We start from the raw sequence: 12,719 nt of genomic DNA, 5'->3' as shown, positions 1-12,719 counted from the left end.
GTAAGTACAATGGGATTATTTATTCATTGTGTCTGTCCACTCTTTTCTGTGCCACAAAGGGAGAAATAGCCTGCACTGCGACTTAAGAGCTTTCTGACCGCTCCAAAGTCATGACATTTCCTTTGCTTTTTGATGACTGGCTTTGAAAAGCAGGGCAAGCTTGGTGACAAACTATGCTGGCTCCGGGAGGGAGATGACTTGCCGTTGTTGTGAAAAAGCGTATTTAGTCACTTTTAAAAAGCAAATTGCGACTTAATAGAGCCTCACAGTCTTCCTTGGAGATTGCTACAAGGTGGATTGTCTTGATAAAACATTTGAAGCCAGGAATCCATCAAGCGTCAGTGAATGCATGCACTGACCTGAGCCCAAGCGCACACCATTCTCACCAAACTTCAGAGTTATTATTATTTTTTTTTAAATAGAGAAAGGATAACTGTCCAGTGCCTTTCATTTTGGCTTCTTTGCAATTCTTCTTCCAGTTCCCAAATCAAATGAAAGAATCCGATGAGGAACTATTTCGAGTCTATCCGAGACCACGCGTGCTGGTATCTGTGGGCTCAGCTTTTCGGGTTTCTGCAGGAGCTGGGAATGTGCCCTGGAAGCTGAGCATTTAGCAGGCCCTTTCACGGCCAAGGGCAAATCTCTGTGTTAAACAGAACAAATGCCGTCTCAGCATCACCCTGCGTCGTTGTGATGCTTACGGTCCCTTTTTAGGTGATCTTGACAGAGTCCCTCCTAGGCTCTCACCTGCAGGAGGAAGCTGCCTGCTTCCGGGTGAGGGCAGAGCCCTCGGACATGAGTGTACTTTGCCACGTGAAGGTGAGAGCAAGTGAGAGAGAGGCAATTGTTACTTACATTTTTTTGTATTAAAGGAGGAGTGGTACTAAGGAATGCCATGAGTTACTTATTAGCTGTGTTAGTTACCAAGCCATTTCCCGAAGCTTCCTCTCTGAGCCTCAGTTTTTGGTGTTAAAAGGGCCAGTAGCACACCCTTCCTCAGTGTGGACTGTTGCTGAAGCATAAATTCTACGGACTGTGTAGAGAGAGCCAGAGAGCTGAGATTTAAAAAGGAATGTTATTGCAAGGAAGACATACGCCTTCCAGAATGGCTGTGTTGTGCTGTGAGCCACGGCCTGAACAAAATGAAAAGCAGGCTTGGAGGAGGAGGAGGGGCTGCCTGGAATGGGTACACCTTGGCATGTGCCCCCAGCCCAGGCCTGGGAGAGGCTGTGATGGAAGCCCCTGGCATTCTTTTCTCTCCCTCCCTTATTTTCTTTCCAGAAGAGAAAAAACTAAAGTCAGATGATACTGTGGACTCACTGCCCAGAATTAATCAATGCAAAGATTTAGACATTTTTGCTTTAAGTGTTAAAAATCATTTTAGAGGAAATAAAATGTTATAAAAATTAAAAGCTTCTCTATTTTCCCTTCCCCAGCATCACTCGTGGTCCTTTAGGACATAAAGGGAACTTTATGACCTTGGTTTATTTTTCTCTTCTAGTGAAAAATATGTAGTATGGCTAGTACCATTCCTGCTGTGTCTTACCCGCAAATGGTATTGTTGTGTTCGTGGAATTCTCATGGCCTTTTCCACATGTTCACCTTACAAATCTTTCCATGTTGAGATTTTGTGTGTGTGTGATTCATTTTAATTTCTGCATAGAGTTTAATTGTATGACTGTATTAAATTCTTCTCTTGATATGTTCAAACACGTCAAGTTGTCTGTCAAGGGCATCTACTTGCAGTGTCTGCTGGGGCCCTCACCTTCCGCAGTCAGAACTGCTTGCTTTCTGCACTGGTAGAATATCTGGTATTCGGCCGGCGCCACGGCTCAATAAGCGAATCCTCCACCTGTGGCACCGGCACACCGGGTTCTAGTCCCGATCGGGGCCGCCAGATTCTGTCCCGATTGCTTCTCTTCCAGTTCAGCTCTCTGCTGTGGCCCAGGAGTGCAGTGGAGGATGGCCCAAGTACTTGGGCCCTGCACCCCATGGGAGACCAGAAGCACCTGGCTCCTGCCATCGGATCAGCTCGGTGCGCCAGCTGCGCGGCGGCCATTGGAGGGTGAACCAACGGCAAAGGAAGATCTTTCTCGCTGTCTCTCTTACTGTCCACTCTGCCTGTCAAAAGATAAATAAATAAATAAATAAAAGAATATCTAGTATCCTCCGGATTTTCCTCTTGCATTTCCTCCGTTGGATTTCCCCTTTCCTAGATTCCCTGTCCTTCTCGTTTAATCTTTTATTTTGGAAAAGACCATATTGCAGCAGCTTCCTGAGGAGCAACTCATGGGAGATTAACTTTTTGAGAACCTGTTGCTAAAAACGTCAGTGTTTTGCTCTCACACTTAGTACTATTTCTGGATGTATATTGTTAGTTAAAAAAGAATTTTTCTTCTGATTTTTTTTGCACTGAAATAAACTTTTAATTCTATATTTTCACTTTTAAGAAAAGATAAAATATATTTACTTTTTCATGTGTAATGCATTTTATTTTCATTTTATTATTTTTTAAAATGACAATGCTCAATAGTTTACTATTAGAATGTTGTTGTTTAAGGCTGGGAAGCTGTCCTGGTAACTGTTCTGATATCATTGTTTGATATTTCTTGCTATGTTTGTCCTCTTTAGAACCTTGAAAAATCTCCCAGGGTTTGGAAATTTCATTACCTGTCCCAGCGTGGCTTAATTTTCATCCAGTCTCTGGGCAGTTATTGACTTCTTTAGTTCTGGGAGATTCCTTGAATTGTTTCTGTACTAAAATCTCTCTCACTGTTTTTTCTTTCTGAAATTCCTGTTATTGAGATGTTAGGTCTCCTAAACTGTTCCTCCTAAATTTTTACATTTTCTATTTTCTGCCCTTTTCTTCTACTTGAAGGTATAGTTTCTCTACTTTTAAAAAATTATTTAATTTAAAAAATTTTAATTTTTGAGATAACATTTTTAATTTACATTATAGTCAAAGGTTAATGCTCCACTAAATGAAGCGTTCAACAAATAAAAAGTAAAAATACAAGAATTCAGCAGGAATATAGGCAGGGGCTGTAAAGAGTAATCAAGTGTAAATATGTCAGTTTCACTCATATTTAGTAAATAAGTAATCACAGATCATTAAAACCATAGGGGTGTATAGCATTCTTAACAATTTGACAAAGACATGAAACAAAATTTGACAAAACTATATTTGCAGCAATACTGCTACACATAGGCATTTATTATTATTATTTTAAAATTTTAGCTCCCACCTATAAGGGAGAACATGTGGTGTTTGTCTTCCTATGGCTGGTTTATTTCAGTCAATCGTTGCAACCATTTTGGTGCAAATGATAGAATTTCATTCCTTTTTATAGCTGAATAATATTCCACATTTTCTTTACCCATTCTTCTGATGATGGATACCTTGGTTGGTTCCATATTTTGGCTGTTGTGAACAGTGCTGCTATGAACATGGTGGTGCAGGTATCTCTTTGATGCACTGTATTCATATCAATCCCACCCAGCAGTGGATCATGCTGGATCACATGGCAAGTTTATTTCTAGTTTTTAAAGAAATTTCTGTACTGCCTTCCACAGTGGCTGCACTAATATACATTCCCACCAGCAGTTTATAAGTGTTGCCCTTTCTCCGCATCTTCACCAGCATTTTCTTACTCTTTGTCTTTTGGATAATAACTGTTCTGACAGGGTGAGGTGACAAAACAGCGTGTGTGTGTGTGTGTGTGTGTGTGTGTATGTGTGTATTCAAATCCTCTTAACCTTCAAAATGAAATTTTTAATTTTTATTATTCTCAATTTCCAAGAGCCTTTAAAAATCACCTTTTTTCTATTATTTTAAAAATGGTATCTCCTCATTAGTTCATGAATATACAGTATCTTCTGTCTGTAATGATATTAATACTAATGTTAAAATTTGTTCTTCCCACATGGAGTCTGTATCCTGAAAATTTTGTTTATTTGTTGTTTTCATCTGTAATAACTACTTTATTTAATTTAAAGATTTATTTATTTCATTATTCGAAAGGCAGAGCTGCTAGATGGGGGCAGAGAAAGAGAGAGAGAGAGAGAGAGAGAGAGAGAGTGAGAGAGAGAGATTGCATCTGCTGGTTCAATCCCCAAATAGCTGCAATGGCTGGAGCTGCACCGATCTGAAGCCAGGAGCCAGGAACTTCCTCTGGGTCTCCCACGTAGATGCAGGGGCCCAAGGACTTGGGCCATCTTCTACTGCTTTCCCAGGCCACAGAAGAGAGCTGGATTGAAAGTGGAGCAGCTGGAACTCAAAGCGGCACCCATATGGGATGCTGGCACTGCAGACAGTGGCTTTACCCACTAAGCCACAGTGCAAGCCCCGCAACTTTATTTGTAAGTCTGAAAATATCTTGGGAAAGTCTTGCAAAAAAAAATCAGCAGAAACAAGTTGTGAAAATATTTGACCAACTTCATTCTTTAGTTATTTCTTAATGTGTCTGTGAGGACAGATTGTTCTTGAAGCTCTGTCCATAGCAGGAAGGGAAGAAAATCAGTCCATGTATAAACCATTTAACCCTCTGGGTGTGTCATATGTTGTCAAAGACATAGAACAGGCCCTATAGGGCCTACAAAACCAGCCCTTCTCCCTACCACAAGGTTGAAAGTTCTATGAGACAGAACACTTCTTTTAATTAAATTTTTAAAAAATTATATTTAAGTTGTATAAGTCTCATATATTTCATACATACAGATTTGATAACATAGTGGCACTTCTCCCTACCTTCCCTTCTGCCCATACTCCTATCCTTCCTCCCCCTCCATCTTGGATTCCCACTCTTAATTTGTACAATGATCTATTTTCAGTATACTTAATGACAGTATAGTTAACCCTACTCTAAATAAAAGAGTTCAACAAATAGTATGAAGAGAAAGAAAAGACAAGACTGTTCCTCAGTGGCAGAGACAAGGGCTATAAGCAATCATCAAAGCTCAGAATGTCCACTTCACTCCAATACCTTACATTTCAGGTACTCTGTTAGTTACCTCAGGTCAGGGAAAACATGAGATCTGTCTTTTTAGGACTGGCTTATTTCACGAAGTATAATGGTTTCCAGTTGTGACCAACTTGCTGCAAAAAACAGGATTTTATTTATTTATTTATTGTTTACTGAGTAGTACTCCGTAGTGTATGTATACTTTAATTTCTTTATCCCATCAACTGTTGATGGACACCTCGGTTGATTCTATATCTTAGCTATTGTCAATTCACTCTTTCATACACTGATTTATTTTGGTTTGGGTAAATTCCCAGGAGTGGAATGGCTGGATCATATGGCAGGTCTAGATTCAGATTTCTGAGGTATCTGCATACTGTCTTCCACAATTATTGCACCAAGTTACATTCCCAACAATAGTAGACCAGGGTATCTTTTCCCTCACATCCTCGCCAGCATTTGTTGTTTCTTGATTTCTGTGTGAAAGCCATTCTAACTAGAGTAAGGTAAAACCTCATTGTGGTTTGGATTTGCATTTCCCTGATGTCTAGTCATCCTGAGCATTTTTCCAAGTGTCTGTTGGCTACTTGGATTTCTTTTGAAAAATGTCTTTTTCCAGTGCCGTGCTCACTAGGCTAATCCTCTGCCTGCGGCGCCGGCACCCCGGGGTTCTAGACCTGGTTGGGGCGCCGGATTCTGTCCCGGTTGCTCCTCTTCCAGTCCAGCTCTCTGCTGTGACCCAGGAAGGCAGTGGAGGATGGCCCAAGTGCTTGGGCCCTGCACCCGCATGGGAGACCAGGAGGAAGCACCTGGCTCCTGGCTTCGGATCAGCATGGTGTGCCTGCTGCAGTGGCCATTTGGGGAGTGAACCAGTGGAAGGAAGACCTTTCTCTCTGTCTCTCACTCTCACTGACTAACTCTGCCTGTCAAAAATAAAAATAAAAAAAAAAAAAGAAAAAACGAAAAAATGTCTTTGCCCATTTCTTCACTGGGTTGTTTGCTTTGTTGTTGTTGAGTTTCTTGATCTTTCTATATATCCTGGTTATTAAAATTAATCCTTTATCAGTTGAATAGTTTGAAAATAATTTCTCCCATTCTGTCAGTTGCCTTTTCACTTTGCTGAGTATTTCTTTTGCAGTGCAGTAGCTTCTCAGTTTGATGTAATCCCAACTGTCAATTTTGGCTTTGATTGCCTGTGGTTTTGGGGTCTTTTCCAAGAAGACTTTGCCTATGCCAATGTCTTGCAGAGTTTCCCCAATGTTCTCTAAGGGTTTGATGGTATTTGATTGTAGATTTACATATTTGATCCATTTTGAGTGGATTTTTGTGTAATGTGTAAGCTAGGGGTCTAGTTTCATACTTCTGCATGTGGAGATCCAGATTTCCTGGCACCATCCATTGAAGAGACTGTTCTTATTCCAGGGATTGATTTTAGCTCCTCTATGAAAGATAGGTTGGTTACAGATGCATGTATTGATTTTTGGAGTTTCTATTCAGTTCCATTGGTCTACAAGTCTGTTTTAGGCCAGTAACAGGCTGTTTTGATTATAACTGCCCTGTAGTATGTCTTGAAATCTGGTATTGTGATGCCTCCAGCTTTGTTTTTGTTGTATAACATTGCTTTAGCTATTCAGGGTCTCTTATTTCCATGTGACTATTAGCATCATTTTTTCTATATCTGTGAAGAATGTCATTGGTATTTTGATTGGGATTGCATTGAATCTGTAAATTGCTTTCAGTAGTATGGACATTTTGGTGATATTGATTCTTCTAATCCTTGAACATGGAAGATTTTTCCATTTTTAATGTCTTCTTCTATTTTTTTCTTTAGCATTTTGTAATTTTCTTTATAGAGATCTGTGGCATCCTTGGTTCAATTTATTCCAAGGAATTTGATTCTTTTTGGAGCTACTGTGAATGGGACTGATCTTAAAAGTTCTTTCTCAGCCAGATATTGTCTGCATTTGCAAAGGCTGTTGATTTCTCTGTGTTGATTTTATATCCTGCCATTTTACCAAACTCTGATTTTTCTGTGTTGATTTTATATCCTGTCATTTTATCAAACTCCACTCTCTCAGTGGAGTCTTTTGCATTCCCTATATATAGGATCATGTCATCTGCAAACAGGGATAGTTTGATTTCCTCCTTTCCAGTTTGTATCCCTTTCTTTTTCTTGACTAATGGCTCTAGCTAAGCCATCCAGGACTATATTAAGTGGCAATGGTGAAAATGTGCATCCTTGTCTGGTTCTGGATCTTAGGGGGAATGCTTCCAGCTTTTCCCCATTCAATAGGATGCTGTCCATGGGTTTGCCATATATTGCCTTGATTGTATTGAGGAATTCTCCCTCTATACCAAATTTGCTTACGGTTTTCATCATGAAAAGATGTATTTTATCAAATGCTTTCTCTGCGTCTATTGGGATAACCATATGGTTTTTGTTCCTCAATTTGTTAATGTGATGTATCACATTGATTGATTTGCAAATGTTGAACCATCCCTGCATACTAGGAATAAATCCTACTTGGGCTGGGTGAACGATCTTTCTGATGTATTGTTGAATTTGATTAGCTAATATTTTGTTGAGGATTTTTGTATCTTTGTTCACCAGGGATATTGGTCTATAGTTCTTTTTCTTTGTTGAGTCTTTTTCAGGTTTAGGTATTAAAGTGGTACAGGCTTCATAGGAGGAGTTTGGGAGGATTCCCTCCCTTTCAAATAGCTTGGGAAGAATTGGAATTAGTTATTTAAATGCCTTGTAGAATTTAGCCATGATGCCATCTGGTTCTGGGCTTTTCTTTGTTTGGGGGGTCTTTATTAATGATTCAATTTCCATCTTGGTTATTGGTCTGTTTAGGTTTTCTATATCTACATGACTCAATTTTGTATGTTTCTAGGAATCTATCCATTTCTTATAGGTTTCCCAATTTGTTGGCATACAGCTCTTTGTAATAATTTCTGATGATGGTTTTTATTTCTGTGGTATCTGTTGTTACATTTCCCTTTTCATCTCTGATTTTATTGATTTGGGACTTCTACTATTTTTTTGAATAGTTATGTCAATGGTGTATCAATTTTGTTTATTTTTTCAAAAAACCAGCTCTTCATCTCACTGATTTTTTGTTTCAATTTTGTTTATCTTCTAATATTAATTATTTCTTTCCTCCTACTAATTGTTGGCTTGTTTGCTATTTTTCTAGGTCCTTGAGATGCATTGATAGCTCATTTATTTGGTACCTTTCCAATTTTTTCATGTAGGTACAAATTGCTATAACTGTCCCTCTTAATACTGCTTTTGCTGTATCCCATAAGTTTTGATATGATATATTGTCATCTTCATTTGTTTCCAGAAATTTTTTGATTTCTCTTTTGACTTCTTCTGTTAATCAATACTCCATAAATAAATGGAGATTGAACATTGCATGTGATCTAGAGATTCTTGAGTTGTGATTTCTAGCTTTATTCCATTGTGGTCTAAGAAGATGCATAATACGATTTCACTTTTTTTGAATTTTCTGAGATTTGCTTTATGGCTTAGCATATGGTCTATCTTAGAGAAAATTCCATGCATTGTTGAGAAGAATGTGTATTCTGCCACTGTGGGGTAAAATGTTCTGTAGATATCCATTAGGTCCATTTGGTCTGTAGTGTTGATTAGCTCTGTTGTTTCCTTGCTTATTTTCTTTCTGTTTGATCTGTCCGTTGCTGAAAGTAGGGCACTGAAGTCCTCCATTACTATTGTATTGGAGTCTATGTCTCCCTTTAGGTCCATTAACATTTCCATTTAATATCCAGGTGCCCAGAAATTGGGTGTGTATACATTTATTATAGTCACATCTTCCTGTTGAATAGATCCCTTAATCATTGCATAGTGCCCTTCTTCATGTCTTTTAACACTTTTTATGTTAAAGTCTATTTTGTCTGATATAAGGATGTCAACATCAGCACTTTTTTGGTTTCTGTTAGCATGGAATATCTTTTTCCCATACTTTTCCTTTTTTTAAGATTTATTTTATTTATTTGAAAGAGTTACAGAGCGAGGTAGAGACAGAGAGGAAGGTCTTCCATCCACTGGTTCACTCCCCAAATAGCTGCAATGGCCAGAGCTGAACCAGTCTGAAGCCAGGAACTAGGAGCCTCTTCTGGATCTCCCATCTCCCACATGGTTGCAGGGGCCCAAGCACTTGGGCCATCTTCCACTGCTTTCCCAGGCACATCAGCAGGGAGCTGGAACAGAAGTGGAGCAGCTGGGAATCAAGCCAGCATCCGTATAGGATGCTGGCACCACTGGCCATGGCTTTAACCCACAGCACTACAGCACCGGCTCCTCCATCCTTTGACTTTCAGTCTGTGTGTATCTTTGTTGGTGAGATGTGTTGCTAGTAGGCAGCAAATATGTGGGTCTTGTTTTTTTTTTTTTTTGATTGGTTAATTTTTTTTATTATTTTTTATTTTTTTAACTTTTATTTAATGAATATAAATTTCCAAAGTACGGCTTATGGATTACAATGGCTTCCCCCCCATATCGTCTCTCCACCCGCATCCCTCCCCTTTCCCACTCCCTCTCCCCTTCCATTCACATGAGGATTCATTTTCGATTCTCTTTATATACAGAAGATCAGTTTAGCATACATTAAGTAAAGATTTCAACAGTTTGCTCCCACACAAACATAAAGTGAAAAATAATAGATGATTTTTAAAATGATGATGAAATCAGATCAGACCTATTGTCATGTTTAATCCCAGTGAGAGTCAAGTTGGGAATTGATAATTTCTTCTGCTTTTTTTTTTAACAGAAGATCAGTTTAGTATACATTAAGTAAAGATTTCAACAGTTTGCACCCCCATAGAAACACAAAGAGAAATATACTGTTTGAGTACTCATTATAGCATTAAGTCTCAATGTACAGCACATTAAGGACAGAGATCCTACATGAGGAGTAAGTGCACAGTGACTCCTGTTGTTGACTTTACAAATTGACACTCCTGTTTATGGCATCAGTAATCTCCCTATGCACCAGTCATGAGTTTCCAAGGCTATGGAAGCCTTTTGAGTTCACCGACTCTTATCTTGTTTAGACAAGGTCATAGTCAAAGTGGAGGTTCTCTCCTCCCTTCAGAGAAAGGTACCTCCTTCTTTGAAGACCTGTTCTTTCCACTGGGATCTCACTCACAGAGATCTTTCATTTAGGGTTGTTGTTTTTTTTTTTTTTGCCAGAGTGTCTTGGCTTTCCATGCCTGAAATACTCTCATGGGCTTTTCAGCCAGATCGGAATGCCTTTAGGGCTGATTCTGAGGCCAGAGTGCTGTTTAGGACATCCACCATTCTATGAGTCTGCTGAGTATCTCGCTTCCCATGTTGGATCACTCTCCCCTTTATTTATTCTATCAGTTAGTATTAGCAGGTACTAGACTTGTTTATGTGCTTCCTTTGACTCTTAGTCCTTTCATTATGATCAATTGTGAACTGAAATTGATCACTTGGACTGGTGAGATGGCATTGGTACATGCCACCTTGATGGGATTAAATTGGAGTCCCCTGGTATGTTTCTAACTCTACCATTTGGGGCAAGTCAGCTTGAGCATGTCCCAAATTGTACATCTCTTCCCTCTCTTATTCCTACTCTTATGTTTAACAGGGATCACATTTCAGTTAAATTTCAACACTTAAGAATAACTGTGTATTAATTACAGAATTAAACCAGTCATATTAAGTAGGACAGACAAAAAAACTACTAAGAGGGATAATGTATTAAGTTGTTCATTAACAGTCAGGGCTATGCTGATCAAGTCACCATTTCCCATAGTGTCCATTTCACTTCAACAGGTTTCCTTTTTGGTGTTCAGTCAGTTGTCACCGATCAGGGAAGGGTCTTGTTTTTTAATCCATTCAGCCAGTGTATCTTTTAACTGGAGAGTTGAGGCCATTTATATTGGATCTTGCTGTCCTTGAGGTCCTGATGAGTGCTGAAGAGGTTGACACTGGGAACGTGGTTAGAAGTCTTGTTGTGGCTGGTAATAGGGATCCAAGATACTCACTGTATGTGGGGGCTTGTGGGAGAAGATATCTGACTGGCTTTGAGATAGCCAGATGGTACCTCTTGGGCTTGGGCATGGGGACTTATGAGGGATCGTGTCAGCCAGTGAGCGCAGTTGCTTTATCTAGATGCTTTCTCTAGGAATCCCTTGACTGTGGGCTGCAGGTTTCTGTCTGGTTCTTCCTGTAGGTGGCTCAGAATTTCCTTGAGGGTCTTCCCAGGCTCCAGTATGGGGTCCATATTGCAGGAGTTGAGGTGAGCTGCAGAAAGTCCGGGGGACAGTCTCACATCTGTGTGTCGGAAAGTGTCATGGTTCAGCCCCAAATTCTCTGTGCCAGGAAGATAGTCTGGATCAGCCTGGATGTGAGCAATGAATCGCAGAGGATGGTACTGTAAGAGAACATGTTTGCCTTTTCATATGGGGCGGGCTCGTCTCTGAGCATCTCTGGTGCTATCCAGAAAGGAGAGCCCACACAGCCTGCTTCCCACGCCCCATGGTGACATCAGGGATCTTCTCAGCCAGGCCAAAGTCAGCCACCGCTGCAGAGAAACCCTTGTCTTTTCTCTTAAATGGGCAGTTCTTTGGTGTGAGGCCCCGATGAAAAATGGCTTTGCAGTGAAGTTTCATGCTCATGGGCCAGGGCAAATGCGGGTCACAGTCTGCCAACTGTTTCAGGTTCCTGGAGTTGATCTAATCTCTAAGTGTTCGCCATTGTCCCACCCACGAACCTAAGGGTGCGGGGCTGAGAGAGTCTATTCATGAGCTGTACTGTCTTCAGAGTATTTGCCTGGTTACTGCTCCAGATATTCATCTCAAGAGCCATCAGCTGACCCAAAGCTCTGGAGTGCTCCTTGAAAACTTCAGAGAAGAAGCCAGACCCTATTTTTTTCACAGGTAAAATCATCCAAATGAGTCAGTCTGGAAAAGGCACTTATAAGAGCTCAATAGGAAGATGGCCAGACTCTTCCCACCTGGGTCGCGTTCCCATCCCCTCCACTAACTCCTTCAAACTCTTCAAGATGCTCGACATGTGGAGGAAATCCTGCAATTGAATTCCATTTGCTTCTATCCATAGTCTCATTTTTTTTCTTCATTTAAAAAGGAACTCCAAACATAATACACTTTTGTTGAACTTTGCTTCTCTTCTGTTTTGATCCCGAGGTGGGGCTGAGCAGTTAGAGGAGTGCCTGTGTGGGCAGGATGGGAAGGTGGCAGTGAGGACGCAGCTCGGTAGCCCTCACAGCTCGGTGGTGGCAGCAGCTCCCTAGGCAGAGGAGGGGGTGGTGGTGGGGTCCCTTGTGCAGAAGCCGGCAATGCAGGGGCATAAGCCACAGCAGAGGATGAGGAGGCGACTGCCACAGCTTTGCAGTCTGAAATGGTTTTCTAGCTCCTGTCTTTCCATTAGAGGGCTTTGAAAAAGTGCCTGCATGTCCTTGATCATCCATCCTGTCATGTTTGAAGGGGGTACTAAATCTGACCTGCTAACTACAGGCCTCATTACAGGGGGAGCTGCTGGGCCTTTTGTTCAGTAATACCCACTGCCATTTTCTTTAGCTCTTTTTCTTAGGTTGAATATATTCCCTAGAAAGGACTTTCCATGTCTTTTTTTTTTTTTTAAAGATTTTGTTTATTTTTTTGAGAGGTTACAGACAGTGAGAGGGAGACACAGAGAGAGGTCTTCCATCTGCTGGTTCACTCCTCAAATGGCTGCAATAACTG

At 40.5% G+C, this 12,719-nt stretch overlaps 1 long non-coding RNA gene and 1 pseudogene across 2 annotated transcripts in view; one reads left to right on the top strand and one right to left on the bottom strand.

The window, feature by feature from the left end:
- Nucleotides 1-12,719, top strand: part of LOC149127154 (uncharacterized) — a 103,103-nt gene that overhangs the window by 22,858 nt on the left and 67,526 nt on the right. The gene's annotated exons all lie outside the window — the stretch shown is intronic.
- On the bottom strand, nucleotides 10,868-12,073 carry LOC100349849 (dual specificity testis-specific protein kinase 2 pseudogene; annotated as a pseudogene).

Source organism: Oryctolagus cuniculus, chromosome 4, assembly GCF_051225735.1.
Source record: "Oryctolagus cuniculus isolate XC-2025 breed Fujian yellow rabbit chromosome 4, ASM5122573v1, whole genome shotgun sequence".
Classification (NCBI taxonomy): domain Eukaryota; kingdom Metazoa; phylum Chordata; class Mammalia; order Lagomorpha; family Leporidae; genus Oryctolagus; species Oryctolagus cuniculus.
Note: the sequence above shows the minus strand (reverse complement) of the source record. Positions and strands in the feature narration are given on the sequence as shown.